The sequence below is a fragment of the Schistocerca piceifrons genome, chromosome 2 (assembly GCF_021461385.2).
Source record: "Schistocerca piceifrons isolate TAMUIC-IGC-003096 chromosome 2, iqSchPice1.1, whole genome shotgun sequence".
In the NCBI taxonomy this organism is placed as follows: Eukaryota; Metazoa; Arthropoda; class Insecta; order Orthoptera; family Acrididae; genus Schistocerca; species Schistocerca piceifrons.
The window spans coordinates 927,388,996-927,405,809 of NC_060139.1; positions in this window are offsets into that span (position 1 = coordinate 927,388,996).

Here is a 16,814-nt window from a genome sequence, read left to right on the forward strand (position 1 = left end):
AGAGCTTTAAAATATTCACTAAGCCGCTACAAATATAATTAAAGGGTAAAACTTAGAAACGTAATTTACCGTTTGAGTGCAAGTACCAGTGGCTTTCACATGGAACCACTGCTGCTACTGCAAGACAAAGACCTCTAATGGTTCAAAAATGGTTCAAATGTCTCTGAGCACTATGGGACTTAGCATCTGAGGTCATCAGTCTCCTAGAACTTAGAACTACTTAAACCTAACTAACCTAAGGACGTCACACACATCCAGTAGCGGTCGCGCGGTTCCAGGCTGAAGCGCCTAAAACCGCTCGGCCACACTGGCCGGCCCTCTAGTGGTACACTGATGTACTTGTATGAATGTTGTACATTGTAACACTCACTCACAGAGTTCAAACCAGCTCTCAGTGTAAAATCGTACTACGTCATTGTAGGAGATTTGATATTTGGTTGTTTTTATAATGGCCGCAATGAGGAGGTCACTTGCAGAGAAAATAAGCATATCTGAAGTTACTGTAACGTAAATTTGAGTTCTTACTACTGCTGTCATGAGTGATCTCCAAATGAAACCAGTAGATCACTATGTATTTTTTATATAAATCTCTTAAACTTTAGATCCATTTTTGATTGTTATTTAGGATTATAATTTCTTACCGGCATTATGAGTTCATGGAAGTTTCGAATGTGGAACTGTGTCTAGAACAAATGCGAAATACCTTTCAGCAGAGCACTTGCCCGCGAAAGGCAATGGTCCCGAGTATGGATCTCGGTCCGGCACACAGTTTTAATCTGCCACGAAGTTTCATATCAGCGCACACTCCGCTGCAGAGTGAAAGTCTCAAAAATGGTTCAAATGGCTCTGAGCACTATGAGGCTTAACATCTACGGTCATAAGTCCCCTAGAACTTAGAACTACGTAAACCTAACTAACCTAAGGACATCACACAACACCCAGTCTTCACGAGGCAGAGAAAATCCCTGACCCCGCCGGGAATCGAACCCGGGAACCCGGGCGTGGGAAGCGAGAACGCTACCTCACGACCACGAGCTGTGGACGTGAAAGTCTCATTCTAGTGTATAGCTACTTTGCTCGGAAGGAATTATTTCATTCTTATTCTTCATTTTATGTTAGGAAGAAACTGGTAGGATCCCTTCCCTGTTTCTGCTCTGTCCCAGATTTGCTGCCGTATCGTCGAACACTGACACGTTTCATCAGAAGCCCGTAGTTCTCGGTCACAGCACCACTCTAAATGCATCTGTTTGTATTCTGCTATCATCCCCCGTCGGGCTGAGGTGCAGCTCAAGATTCACAGGGGCTGTGATGCCGTGCCACTCAAGGTGTAGACGTTGGGAGATGGCTGTAAGGGTCTCAGTAAGTCCTTCATGTTCTCCCCCCCCCCCCCCCCCTCCCAAGTCTCGGCACCTCACTGCTCCCAGAAGCTTGTTGTAGGTGGTTGTCCCGCAGTGGGAAGTCTCTTTATCATGGCGCAAGGCCTCCTCTTGGTTGTATCTCAGCCATGTATGCTTGCAGTTCAACGGCAAACAATGTGTGGTACGGTAATCCCATGGCTCCGCAGCTTCGGGTCTCCGACTACGGAGCAGTGACACAGAACGTTGCAGGGAGTCCGTTACTTGTTCGCAGGTGGTAGGCGCGGATTTGAAGTTGAAAAACAGAAGGGGAGAGAGGGAGATACATAGGTGCGAGTGATAAACCCCTTCGCTCGAAAACTCCTCTCCTCCGTACCTCCTCCGTGTTACCAAAGAAGACGTGACACTGTGCCTATTTGCTCCCATCGCCCTGAGTGGAATGCATTCTGAATAATGTGCATGAAAAGTGGTTCAAATGGCTCTGAGCACTACGGGACTTAACATCTGAGGTCATCAGTCCCCTAGAACTTAGAACTACTTCAACCTAACTAAACTAAAGACATCACACACATACATGCCCGAGGCAATGTGCATGAAACTGCAGTTTTCTATGGTTGTTGTCCCCTGTGCAGAAAACAGCACATAGGTCGTGAATCCGTTGTCTTGAGGCTGTAATAAACTCTTACCGTGGAACTGATATTTTATACATAATTAAATTTCCATTTAGTTTGTTTATACGGGATTTCACCCGATTTCTGTTACCAGAATACGAGAAACTCCACAATTGCAGTCCATTTTATGAATCACAAATAATTTCTAATACATAAACTTTCATAAAAACAAAACGATGAACTGCATACATGCGTAATTACTATCAACTTGCTGTCAGTTACTCATCCAAATAACCAGAGATGGCTAATTAAGTACTTAACCGATACCGACTAAGGCGAGACTCCCAACCCAGCTCCGATTTACTCACTAGACATTGTTAATGAAGTCTCAACTAATACCGACCGCTGTAGACAACGTGTCTGTCCTCCGCGACTGCCGAAGCAGCTTTGAATTTGCAGCCAAAACACTTCCCACGCCATCCAAGTAAGGCGCAACCGTCGGCCGCGGTGGTCTAGCGGTTCTGGCGCTGCAGTCCGGAACCGCGGGACTGCTACGGTCGCAGGTTCGAATCCTGCATCGGGCATAGGTGTGTGTGATGTCCTTAGGTTAGTTAGGTTTAAGTAGTTTTAAGTTCTAGGGGACTTATGACCTAAGATGTTGAGTCCCATAGTGCTCAGAGCCATTTGAACCATTTTTTAAGGCGCAACCCGAAGATCTCTGAAGTACTTCGTCTGCCTTTTCCTTTAGCAGTTGTTTATTATTCTGCTAGTTACTGTTGTTGTTGTTGTTGTTGTTGTGGTCTTCAGTCCTCAGATTGGTTTGATGCACTTCTCCATGCTACTCTATCCTGTGCAAGCTTCTTCACCTCCCAATACGTACTGCAGCCTATATCCTTCTGAATCTGTTTAGTGTATTCATCTCTTGGTCTGCCTCTACGATTTTTACCCTCCACGCTGCCCTCCAATACTAAATTGGTGATCCCTTGATGCCTCAGAACATGTCCTACAAACCGATCCCTTCTACTTGTCAAGTTGTGCCACAAACTCCTCCCCAACTCTATTCAATACCTCCTCATTAGTTATGTGATCTACCCATCTAATCTTCAGCATTCTTCTGTACTGCTAGTTATTAACACTATCGAAATAATGGAATGATAGCCTTCTATAGAGAGATTCTTTTATATGAAATGGAAGTAAATTCACTGTTTAGTTTTTCTAATATTAATAACAGAAGATTATCGTTTTGGCGCGCTGCTTTCGAATGTAGCAGCCAATCGCGTAGGAGGACTACAATTTAGGCGGTCTTTCTCACGATGACCGTCGCGAAAAACCATCTGTCATCGGTATCCACATTACATCATCTTCCCAGTACCGCCTTCTCAACTGCTCTAAGAAGAGCTTCTTATAGCCGAATATGATGGCTGCGAAACCGGAAATATTACAGGGTTACGATGTGCTTGGCGCTCAACACGGCAACCCTCCCTTCTAGTGGTTAGACTTGGTTCAAATGGCTCTCAGCACAATGGGACTTAACATCTGAGGTCATCAGTCCCCAAGACGTAGAACTACTTAAACTTCACTAACCAAAGGACATCACACATATCCATGCCCGAGGCAAGATTCGAACCTGCGACCGTAGCAGCCGCGCGGTTCCAGACTGAAGCGCCTAGAACCGCTCGGCCACAGAGGCCTGCCGGTTAGACTTGGTCCAGCAGAATCTGACAACGAGTATGCCTGCTTGCCCACGCAGTCCAATACCGGGCCACTGTCAGATCCGAATGCCCCACAGACCAGACAGCCACGTGGAGACTCCACGACGAGGCCCCTTGCGAACTTTGTCTGTTGCTTATGACGCTCTCTCACAGGAGTACGTGGCATCTCCATATCTTTCACAGTCATGCCGACCGCTGTGGCCGAGCCGTTTTAGGCGCTTCAGTCTGAAAACGCGCTGCTACTACGGTCGCACGTTCTGACAAGGATGTGTGTGATTGTTTTAGGTTAGACAGGTTTAAGTAGTTCTAAGTCTAGGGGACTGATGACCTCAGATGTTACGTCCCATAGTGCTTAGAGCCATTTGAACCATTTTTTCACAGTGAACAACATATGACGCTGTTCGTACCCCTTATACACCATGCCACACCTGTAAACATGACTAAACACGAACAACATTCATGTTCTCTGGTGGCCTTTCTGTCACATACAGCTACAACTCTATGGCTATGAGCACTATGGGACTTAACATCTATGGTCATCAGTCCCCTAGAACTTAGAACAACTTAAACCTAACTAACCTAAGGACATCACACAACACCCAGCCATCACGAGGCAGAGAAAATCCCTGACCTCGCCGGGAATCGAACCCGGGAACCCGGGCGTGGGAAGCGAGAACGCTACCGCACGACCACGAAATGCGGGCTACAACTCTATCCATAACCCGCAGACGGTGTGTAACTGTGCGAAGTTACGTTGATACCCAACCACGTACTGTGTGCTTGACTTTCTTTGTCAAACAGTGTAAAAGATACTGTAAAATTAAAGAGATCAGAGACCATGCGGAAGCTTACCAACGACGGGGAAGTGACAGTGGAACACGAAATACGCTCCGCCACACATCATAAGGTGGCTAGCGTAAATGTATATCAATAACAGAAAATTTATCCACAGGAAATACGAAAGCTCAGAGACTGCAGCGATTTCTGACAGCAGGGGAGTAAATCAAATCACGCATCGGCCCGCGCTGAACCCAGTGGAATCCGCGCACAATCCCCTTTCGATCCCGCGTCCGGAAGCAAGTGGCACTGAGCGGCCCACAGAGAACGCGCAACCAGATTGGGAGCGGCTGTAAAGCCTCTGAGCCTCGCTTCCTCACAAAGGAAAAGCCGACGATGAGCGCTTTTTTTTTTTTTCAGCCGATGTAATTCGCTGTGCGGTGGCGCCAAAAAGGGGTCCCCGATGAGGGGGTAGGGGGGCAGGGGACCCGCCCACGCACTGATTACTGCTGGCTTGCTGAGTCAGCACGGGGACTGCGGCCACTACAGGGTTGTGGTGGAGCCTCCCGGTGCAAAGAAACTCTGGGTCCCGGTGTACGTGTGGAATAATTTAGAAGTCGCGCCACAAAATTAATCTCGTAGGTGGCATCTGTATTTGAAAAATAAAAGTCTAGGCAAATAACTCATCGCGAATTGCCCCATAGGCCGAATCATCTCTACATCACCAGGACCGCAGAACCCAGATTTAACGGATAGAAATACACATGTTTTTTGGGGGGGAGGGGGGGGGGGAGGGCGAGAGGAGGGCAGCAGATCACCACTCTCTGATTTCATGTGGACCGCCACGAATTCCTCTCCTGTCCAAACCCTTTATCTCAGAGTAACACTTACACCACTCCTCGAAAATTTCTCGGATGAATTCCAATCTCGGTCTTTTCCCACAGATTTTCCCCTCTACGGCTTTCTTTAATGCTATGGAATTTATCCTCTGATGTCGTAAGGGATGCCCTGTCATCCTGTCCAGTATTGTTGTCAGTGTTTTCCACATATTCCTGTCCTCGACGATTCCTGGGAATCTCCTCATTTCTTACCTAATCAGGCCACCTAATTTTCAACATTATTCCAAAGCATTACTTCTCAAACGCTTTAGTTTTCTTCCTTTCCAGTTTTCCCATAGTCCATGCTTCATTTGCATTAAACGCTGTGCTACGAACGCGCATACTAGGAATTTCTTCCTCAGATTAAGGCCAGTGTATGCTATTAGTATTCCTTCAATCGAGATTGCCCTGTTTTCTTATGCTACTCTGCTTTTTATTTCCTCCTTGCTTCATCCGTCACATCTTATTTTGCATCGAAGGTAGCAGAATTTCTTCGGCTATTTTGTGGTCCCCACTGTAGTAGTAAAGTTGACTGCTAGTCTCCATTCTGCTACGCCTCACTAATATCGTCTTAGATTTACTCTAAACTCGCTTTGAAATAATTAGTTGGAATTCCGTCGAAAGTGGCACTAAGAAGCATATTTTATTTGTTGGTGGTGACTGATTTCGGACAATATGCCCATTTTCAAACTATCCTACAAAACAAAGTCACGGTAGCCTTTACAAAAATTATACAAATGAGGCAATTATACGATAAGCTACACGAAAAATTACATACTGTTTTTGTAAGTAATTAAAACACAATCAAATACTTTCATCTAGCACAGCCACAGCGGACAACCCAGAATGGCAACACAGACAGCTCAGCACACAGTAAACAAACTATGCTGAGCACTACAGAGAGAAGCGAGCCAAAAAGATGCCAGCAGTTACCAGAGGCCGTTAGTAGCGGCACACGCAAAAGACCAAAACTTTTACTATCTGAACAAATGTTTCAGTAAAATCTTCTTGGTTTACAAGTCATGTGAATTCGAGCAAGATTCTCGAGCTTTCGATAGCTGTCCCCGCCATCTTCATGAAGAGTTAAGACTTTTAACTCCTGACGACGATGGCGGAGACAGCTATCGAAACCCTGTGTTTTTTATTCGAAGCGACTCCGTTTGTAAATCGACAAGATTTTATTGAAGCATGCCACCAAAAAAGACTCCGAACACACATAAACAAATGTTTTCATATTGTAATGATAGAATTACAAATTATACAATGACAAAATAAAGTGAAACACCTTTTTAGGTCTTAATCGGCTCAAACTCCGTTAAAGTAATAATGGAGCATTTGAAAATACGGCGCCACATAAGGCGTAATTTGCAGAATACGTAACCAGGATACAGTGAAAATTGCCAACAGGCGAAAAAATTTTACAAACTAGAGTGCAGTATAAAGTAAAATAGAAATATATCTATAGTATTCATAAGAGGCCTGCAACGTCACAAACAACGTAACGTGTAGTCATAGCAAAATACTGTACGTAACCAGGGAACCTCTGCGGAACTTTTACACTTTTTACAGCTTTGAATATTGACTTTATTTGGAATAAGTGAAGTCGTTGAGATAAGGGTAGTTGTGGGAATGAAGTAAAAACATCCTTAAAAATTAACCAAATGACGTGAAATAATAATCATGAATTTATGATACATTCTTGTATATACATTTAGATGTATATAAATTTCAAAAGAATTCTTTACAGAGCATTACAAAACCTTGGTGTAAAGAATATTTGACGTATAATTTTCGTGTTGTTTTGGTCTTTCATTTTCTTTAACAGATAAGACAATGTTAGTTGATTTAGTTACCCTTGAAAAGGCCACGTACACTTGTCCATTGGTGAATACGGGGTTTGGTAAATATAGCCCTGCTCTCTGACGCGTTAAGTCTCGGCGAGGTGTTTATAGTGACAGCAAATGCAGTTTTAATGGGCAACTGTCTTCTTGTCAACTGAAAAAGCATGCTTAGATCAAATGCTGTTAAGTTTATCCGTGCTATTGGCTCTGAGCACTATCGGACTTAACATCTGAGGCCATCAGTCCCCTAGAACTTAGAACCACTTAAAGCTAACTAACCTAAGGACATCACACACATCCATGCCCGAGGCAGGATTCGAACCTGCGGTTCCATACTGTAGCGCGTAGAACCGCTCGGCCGGTCTATCCGTGGTATTATAACAGTTTTCCCGATGTCAGTCAGCTGAGCAATATGAACATAAAATACAAGGAAGTAAATGAATGCGAAATGTATGTGTTAGAACGTAGTGTTCGCTTCTTACGTGGCATATCACCAAGGCCACAACAACCTCTGATTCTGTTTTGAGATTTTAATTGCACTTCGTTCTTCATGTAAGCACGTTAGGCCATACTAGCAATAGGTAAATCACAATTCAGGACGTCAATGACAAATATGTTTCTGGTTTCGGAAAGCGTATTCGTTTAAAAATTTGTGCAACAGGCAGAGGTAATGGTCTACCACAGTTGTCACCGTTATTATCTATGACAATGCCGTTTATAAATTATCCAGTTAATAAGTACTTTAAAACAAATAAAATAGTACTCGTAATAAGATAACATGAAAGAAAGAGTTTCTTGTTCATGATTCATACGCTAGGTTCGTAAAATATAGACATGAAGTTGGGCATCCATGATGCATTTTTGGCTATTAGTTAAAAGTTACTTACGTTAAGATGTTCGACAAAAACTGTTTTAGCGCAAAATCGGGATTCAGAGTCAGAAGCTGGTTAAAAAACCTCTCTAACGATGCCCTGTAAGGCAATTATGCGTTAAGAAAAAGGAATGTTGATTTGAGAAATAACATGTAATGTCGATGAACATAGTCATAGTTACAAAAAATACAAAAAGAAAGTGTGTGAAATCTTATGGGAGTTAACTGTTAAGGTCATCAGTCCCTAAGCTTACACACTACTTAACCTAAATTATCCTAAGGACAAACATACACACCCATGCCCGAGGGAGGACTGGAACCTCCGCCGGGACATAGTTACAGATAGTAATTTTTTCTTGTCATCTAATGAAATAATTAATATGAAACAAACTACAAGTATTAAAAACGATAAAACGTTTATAGAGTACAGACAGAGTCACATCATCTTATTTACTATTATTCCTGTCATGAACAACCTACATAAGATACTCGAATTGTACCTAGTTTCGCTGAGGATAGTAATGTCAACAGCGAATCTTATCACTGATGCCCTTTCACATTGAATTTGAACCACACGCTTGAACCTTTCTTTTATTTCCGTCGTTGCTTCTTCGATGCATAGATTGAACAATAGGCCTGGATGACTCCAGCCGTATCCTACACCCTTTCTAATCCGAGCACTTTGTGCTTTGTCTTCCATTCTTCTTGTTCGCTATTGGCTGTTGTACATGTATATTACCCGTCTTTCCCTATACTTTATACCTTATTTCATGAAAATTTCATACAACTTGCATCATTTTAAAGTGTCTAATGCTTCCTCTATTTCGACAAATCCTATGAAGGTGTCTTTATTTAAGTCTTCCTTCCGTTACCAAGCGCGTCGTCAGAACTACCTCTATGGATCCTTTAGCTTCCCTAAAACCAGCTGACCGCCCCTGACCATTCTCAACACTCTTTTCCGTTCTTCTGTATATTATTCCTGTCAGCAATTATGCTACGTGACCCGGCTCTACGGTAGCCCTCAAGTATATCTACCTCCGATTGCCATATGGACCGTGCGAGTGATATTCTTCCGAAAGGTCGGTGGTCTCACTACGGCCTCAGAAATGCTACCCGTACTAAAAAATGTTCAAATGTGTGTGAAATCTTATGGGACTTAACTGCTAAGGTCATCAATCCCTAGGCTTATACACCTCTTAACCTAAATTATCCGAAGGACAAACACACACACACCAATGTCCGAGGGAAGACTCGAACTTCCGCCGGGACCAGCAGCACAGTCCATGACTGCAGCGCCTAAGACAGCTCGGCTAATCCCGCGCGGCCTACCCGTACTACGAGCGATGAGTCTGCCTAGGAATACGCATGCAGTTCGCATTTATTAATGCGGACACACAAGTATTCTGCCATGAGCAAAGAACTGTCTCCGAATAAAGCTACGCTTAAATTCAGTAGGAGGTTAATGAAAAAGGTGCTAATATGCGTCGATTCCCTGTTGCTTTATCTTAATGCGTCCTGTGCCGTAAATAAAACAACATTGTACCCTTGAGAAATTTATATTTTTGACCAAGTAAAAACAGATTTTTGTTGGCTTTTTATCACGTTTCTGCCGTAGACACTACTGCACATCGCACCTAAAGCCGCACTCATTATCTTCAAACATTGTCTTGCAGTACCTGTCACCACTAACATACGAAAGAAGGATCACGGATGGTGAAGTAATTGGAAGATTGACACCTGTCTACGACATTTTTCGCACGCATCTAAACCTGTCCTGGTACTCCCTCGGCCGCGTATTAAATCTCTTCGTGACTTAGACATACTCGGGGTTCGAAAATAGTTATCCGAATTCATACGAGTGAATCTTCCACACAAAGGAAGATAGAAACGTGGGGTGGACCACAAATTCTCAACATAGGATTATACAGCCAACCAGTTGCAAATAACTGTCAGGTGCATTGACCTAAGTTTCGACATCTATTTGTAGTGTCTTCATCAGAATGAAATTTTGATAAATAGTAAAATACCTTTGCTAAAAAGCAATGGCCAGAATTTAGAGCAGCTATGCTCAAGTCAAAAGTGAAACATCAGACTGATCAGTCTGATGTCGTCCGGAATGGTTTAGTAAACACGAGGATGAAATGTCACATCTCCCTTGGCCACCACAGTTTGCGGAGCTCAGTATTATTGAGCCTATGTAATCTACTTTGGGAAGAAAGGTGCGTAATCGCTATTCACCTCCACCATCTTTGTAGTGTCCTGCCGCCGGCAGGAAAGAACTAACAGACAATTTGAACACACTTTATTACAATTAAAGAAAAAACGTATTCTTTGCATACACTAAGTTTTAAACGGAGAAAAACAACAACAAAACCACAACTCTGTGGTAGCAAAACAGATAAGGAAACAAAACAATGGAAGAAAATACTGACCAAAACTGCAAAATACAACGTGCTGCTACAAGACTATGGCGAGTGAATACAAGGCTAGGGCCGGCGTAACTACTGGCCGGAGCTGTTCCTAGCGGTTGGTAAACGCACCTGTCCGACGATCTAGGCGTGCTTATAAAGCCAGGTCGGCGGAGTGCTACATAAGTCATATGAGTTCCGTGTCGTGGAACACTGTCACATGTTGTCTGACGAAGTAGTTCCGTGTTTATTTTGAAAGTCTGTTACTGTTATGTCCGCTGACGATTTTTTTCTCCGCGCTGCTGAAAGGGGGTTAGCAACCCTTCTTGCGTGTCGGTTCTGCGGGCCCTCTAACAATAAGGGGCCGCTACGACATTTCTCCTCCTAGTGAAACGTCCCCTTAGAAAAATTGTACATGAGTGTGCTTAAACTGACAGACAATATTTTTTAGCGCAACGCAATCTGACTATCAATAATCCCTGCAACAGAATGACCCTGTCAAACAATAACTTATAACTTTCATGAATCACTTACCTCACAAAAATCTTCGTTACTCGAACTAGTGCAATATAAAGAGCGCCACTACTGCCAGGTAAATAAAAAATTCTAACTACTGAAGGGACTAACTACTGATAGGCATAGTTAGCAAATGAAAGATTTTGATAAAGAACAAACAATGTATTTACCTTAATAGTGTTCAAAAGTCATAATATATATAGCAGTTCATGACATCCAGTCTTACAAATGTACTGTCTCTGATGGACACACGTCCAGATCATCCGCTATCAAAACTCCACCATTTCTCTCCCCACATCCACCACTGCTGGCGACTCACCTCCAACTGCGTAACGCAACGCGCTGTTAACAGTCAACTGCTAACACTACAATAGCGACTATTCCAACAATGCCACCCAGCCACAGACTGCACACAGCACAGCCAGTGATTTTCATACAGAGCGATACGTGGCGTTACCAATAAAAAAACCTATACAGCCTACTTACACCAGGAATAAAAAATGCACAGCACCACAAACGTCCATAGGAGTAGGGGCGTCCTGCTCGACGTCCATGGGTTCGTGTCCGAGAGGGGCGGGAGGCGGCGACGCAGTACGAGCAGCTGGCGGCGGAGACAGCGGCTGAGGCGGAGGCGGAAGCGGAGGTTCCACCACAGGGCGATCGGCGATAGGCACTGGCTGCTCCCGCGGGGCGCCGTGGTCCACCAGAGGCGGACGGAGCTATTTGAGGTGCCGAAGGGCGGCGGAACAGTCGGCCCACCGGAGACGCCATCGGCCGGCCGCAGAGCTTGGTGATGACGGCAGGCGCCCTGCGCGCCCGTAGATGAGAGAAAGTTGCCCGACGAAAGTCGTGCAGGTATACATGCCGACGTCGCAAGCTGAAACGAACAGATAGAGAAAGTGTATGAGGATATTGAAAGGGTAATGCAGTATGTAAATGGGGACGAAAATCTCAAAGTCATGGGCGACTGGAATGCAGTTGTAGGGGAAGGAGTAGAAGAAAAGGTTACAGGAGAATATGGGCTTGGGACGAGGAATGAAAGAGGAGAAAGACTAATTGAGTTCTGTAACAAGTTTCAGCTAGTAATAGCGAATACCCTGTTCAAGAATCACAAGAGGAGGAGGTATACTTGGAAAAGGCCGGGAGATACGGGAAGATTTCAATTAGATTACATCATGGTCAGACAGAGATTCCGAAATCAGATACTGGATTGTAAGGCGTACCCAGGAGCAGATATAGATTCAGATCACAATATAGTGGTGATGAAGAGTAGGCTGAAGCTCAAGACATTAGTCAGGAAGAATCAATACGCAAAGAAGTGGGATACGGAAGTACTAAGGAATGACGAGATACGTTTGAAGTTCTCTAACGCTATAGATACAGCAATAAGGAATAGCGCAGTAGGCAGTACAGTTGAAGAGGAATGGACATCTCTAAAAAGGCCATCACAGAAGTTGGGAAGGAAAACATAGGTACAAAGAAGGTAGCTGCGAAGAAACCATGGGTAACAGAAGAACGGTTGATTGATGAAAGGAGGAAGTACAAACATGTTCCGGAATACAAGCCGCTGAGGAATGAAATAAATAGGAAGTGCAGGGAAGCTAAGACGAAATGGCTGCAGGAAAAATGTGAAAACATTGAAAAAGGTATGATTGTCGGAAGGACAGACTCAGCATACAGGAAAGTCAAAACAACCTTTGGTGACATTAAAAGCAACGGTGGTAACATTAAGAGTGCAACGGGAATTCCACTGTTAAATGCAGAGGAGAGAGCAGATAGGTGGAAAGAATACATTGAAAGCCTCTATGAGGGTGAAGATTTGTCTGATGTGATAGAAGAAGAAACAGGAGTCGATTTAGAAGAGATAGGGGATCCAGTATTGGAATCGGAATTTAAAAGAGCTTTGGAGGACTTACGGTCAAATAAGGCAGAAGGGATAGATAACATTCCATCAGAATTTTTAAAATCATTGGGGGAAGTGGCAACAAAACGACTATTCACGTTGGTGTGTAGGATATATGAGTCTGGCGACATACCATCTGACTTTCGGAAAAGCATCATCCACACAATTCCGAGGAGGAGGAGGAGATTAGTGTTTAACGTCCCGTCGACAACGAGGTCATTAGAGACGAAGCGCAAGCTCGGGTGAGGGAAGGATGGGGAAGGAAATCGGCCGTGCCCTTTCAAAGGAACCATCCCGGCATTTGCCTGAAGCGATTGAGGGAAATCACGGAAAAACTAAATCAGGATGACCGGAGACGGGATTGAACCGTCGTCCTCCCGAATGCGAGTCCAGTGTGCTAACCACTGCGCCACCACAATTCCGAAGACGGCAAGAGCTGACAAGTGCGAGAATTATCGCACAATCAGCTTAACAGCTCATGCATTGAAGCTGCTTACAAGAATAATATACAGAAGAATCGAAAAGAAAATTGAGAATGCGCTAGGTGACGATCAGTTTGGCTTTAGGAAAAGTAAAGGGACGAGAGAGGCAAGTCTGACGTTACGGCTAATAATGGAAGCAAGGCTAAAGAAAAATCAAGACACTTTCATAGGATTTGTCGACCTGGAAAAAGCGTTCGACAATATAAAATGGTGCAAGATTCTGAAAAAAGTAGGGGTAAGCTATAGGGAGAGACGGGCCATATACAATATGTACAACAACCAAGAGGGAATAATAAGAGTGGACGATCAAGAACGAAGTGCTCGTATTAAGAAGGTTGTAAGACAAGGCTGTAGCCTTTCGCCCCTACTCTTCAATCTGTACATCGAGGAAGCAACGATGGAAATAAAAGAAAGGTTCAGGAGTGGAATTAAAATACAAGGTGAAAGGATATCAATAATACGATTCGCTGATGACATTGTTATCCTGCGTGAAAGTGAAGAAGAATTAAATGATCTGCTGAACGGAATGAACACTCTAATGAGTACAGAGTATGGTTTGAGAGTAAATCGGAGAAAGACGAAGGTAATGAGAAGTAGTAGAAATGAAAAGAGCGAGAAACTTAACATCAGGATTGATGGTCACGAAGTCAATGAAGTTAAGGAATTCTGCTACCTAGGCAGTAAAATAACCAATGACGGACGGAGCAAGGAGGACATCAAAAGCAGACTCGCTATGGCAAAAAAGGCATTTCTGGCCAAGAGAAGTCTACTAATATCAAATACCGGCCTTAATTTGAGGAAGAAATTTCTGAGGATGTACATCTGGAGTACAGCATTGTATGGTAGTGAAACATGGACTGTGGGAAAACCGGAACAGAAGAGAATCGAAGCATTTGAGATGTGGTGCTATAGACGAATGTTGAAAATTAGGTGGATTGATAAGGTAAGGGATGAGGAGGTTCTACGCAGAATCGGAGAGGAAAGGAATATGAGGAAAACACTGATAAGGAGAAGGGACAGGATGATAGGACATCTGCTAAGACATGAGGGAATGACTTCCATGGTACTAGAGGGAGCTGTAGAGGGCAAAAAGCAAATAATTGAGGACGTAGGTTGCAAGTGCTACTCTGAGATGAAGAGGTTAGCGCAGGAAAGGAATTCGTGGCGGGGCGCATCAAACCAGTCAGTAGACTGATGACCAAAAAAAAAAGTAGTGCGTCGGCGTGCCGATGGGAGGGTGAGAAGCCTCGGGAACCAAGACAGGTAAGGGGGAGCGGAATGGTCGACCGTGAAGTATCTCCACTGGACTTTCACCGGCATGGGGGAGGGGGGGGGGCGGCGCGATACGTAGCCAACAGCTCATCGAGCTGGGTCTTGAATGTCCGCACAAAACGTTCCGCCTAGTCGTTTGATTCAGGGTGAAATGGGGCGGTATGGGCGAGGGAAATTCCATTGGCAGTACAGAATTGTTTAAGCTAGGTCGAAGTAAACTGTGGACCGTTATCTGTAACAATCGTTTTGGGGAGTCCCTCGACAGCAAAGAGGCGCCAGAGAATTTTGATAGTCTCAGCAGAAGTGGAGTTGATCATGCGGAAGACATAAGAGTATCCCGACCCGGAGTCGATCAGTATGAGACACTGGGAGCCATGAAACGGCCCTGCGAAATCCAAATGGAGACGTACCCACGGAGCGTCAGCATCCGGTCACGAAAAATACTGGCGCGGGGGAGCTGCCTGACGTGTTTGGCACGTGGTGCAGGCTGACACAAGGTAGGCAATGTCTGTATAAATACCGCGTCAATGAAGGTGTCGGCGGGCCAGCTGTTTAGTGAGGACGATGCCCCAGTGGCCAGCGTGGAGAAGGTCGGGACACGGCGGCGCAACGCATGCGGTATGACCACCAGGGGGGACGTCGGAATCACATGCAAAAGGATAATGCCACTGCGGAAAAAGAGATTGTGCCGGATCATACACGAAATCGTAGAACTTCGTCAGGACAAAAACCAGCGCCAAAGATTCCTTTTCAATTTGACTAACTTTGGTTTGCGGGTCGATCATTTATTTTTGGATGCGAAAACCACCGGCCTCTCAAGAGCAAAACAGATAAGGAAACAAGAGAATGGAAGAAAATACTGACAAAACTACTCTAGAAAATACAAATTCTACTACAAGACTACGGCGAGTGAACAAAAGGCTAGGGCTGGCGTAAGTACTGGCCGGAGCTGTTCTAGCAGTGGGTAAACACTGCAGGCGTGCTTACAAAGCCAGTTCGCCGAAGAGCTACATCAGTCATATCAATTCCGATTGTTGGAACACTGTCACATGTTGTCTGGCGAAGTAATTCGGTGTTTATTTTGGAAGTCTGTTACTTTTTCTGTCCGCTGGCGATGTTTCTCTCCGCGCTGCTGAAAGGGGATTGGCAACCCTTCTTGCGTGTCGGTTCTGCGGGCCCTCTAACGATAAACGGCTGCTACGACAATCTTTACTTGAACTTGCCAGTGTTTAGCAGGGATATTTGCTTGAAAACCATACAGGACCTGTATTTATCCATTACGAGACGACTGGAAGCTGTTTTAATACCAAATACACTGACGGAAACGTTTTCAGAAACAAAATGTAATTAATGTATGGTAATGAAATTTCCGGAATACATTTTTCTAGGTAACATGTTTAAACGGTTAACATTACACGATCACAAGCTACTGTAAGCGTGAGGTAAGTCAGTGAAAATGTGAATCGATAGTACATTCATAACCGGTGTAACCTCCAGAATGTTGAATACAAGCCCGCAGACTTGCATGCATTATGTTGTACAGTTGCCCGGTCTCAGTGTCTGGGATGGAGTTCAACGTCTGTTGCACTCGGTCGGTCAATACAGGAATGGTCAATGCTATTTGTGGATGACGCTGAAGTTGTCGGATGATGTCCCGTATATGTTCGAAGAGACAAAAAAAATGGTTCAAATGGCTCTAAGCACTAAGGGACTTAACATCTGAGGTCAGAGGTCAGCAGTCCCCTAGACTTAGAACTACTTAAACCTAACTAACCTAAGGCCATCACACACATCCATGCCCGAAGCAGGATTCTAACCTGCGACCGTAGCAGCCGCGTGGGTCCGGACTGAAGCGCCTAGAACTGCTCGGCTACAGCGGCCGGCTTCCATAGAGACAGATTTCGTGATCTAGAAGGCCAAGTCAACCTGTCGACACTGTGTAGAGCATGTTGGGTTATAACAGTGTTACCTGGAGGAGCGCTACCCTGTTGGAAAACCCCCTGGAGTTCTGCTCATGAATGGCAGTACAATAGGTCGAATCAGCAGACTGACATACAAATTTGCAGTCAGTGTGCTGCTGCTGTCGTACTGGATGGCACCCCAGACCATAACGCCAGATGTAGGTTCATGGGTCTAGCACACAGGCAAGATGGTTGCAGGCCTTAAACGGGTCTCCTCCTAACCAACA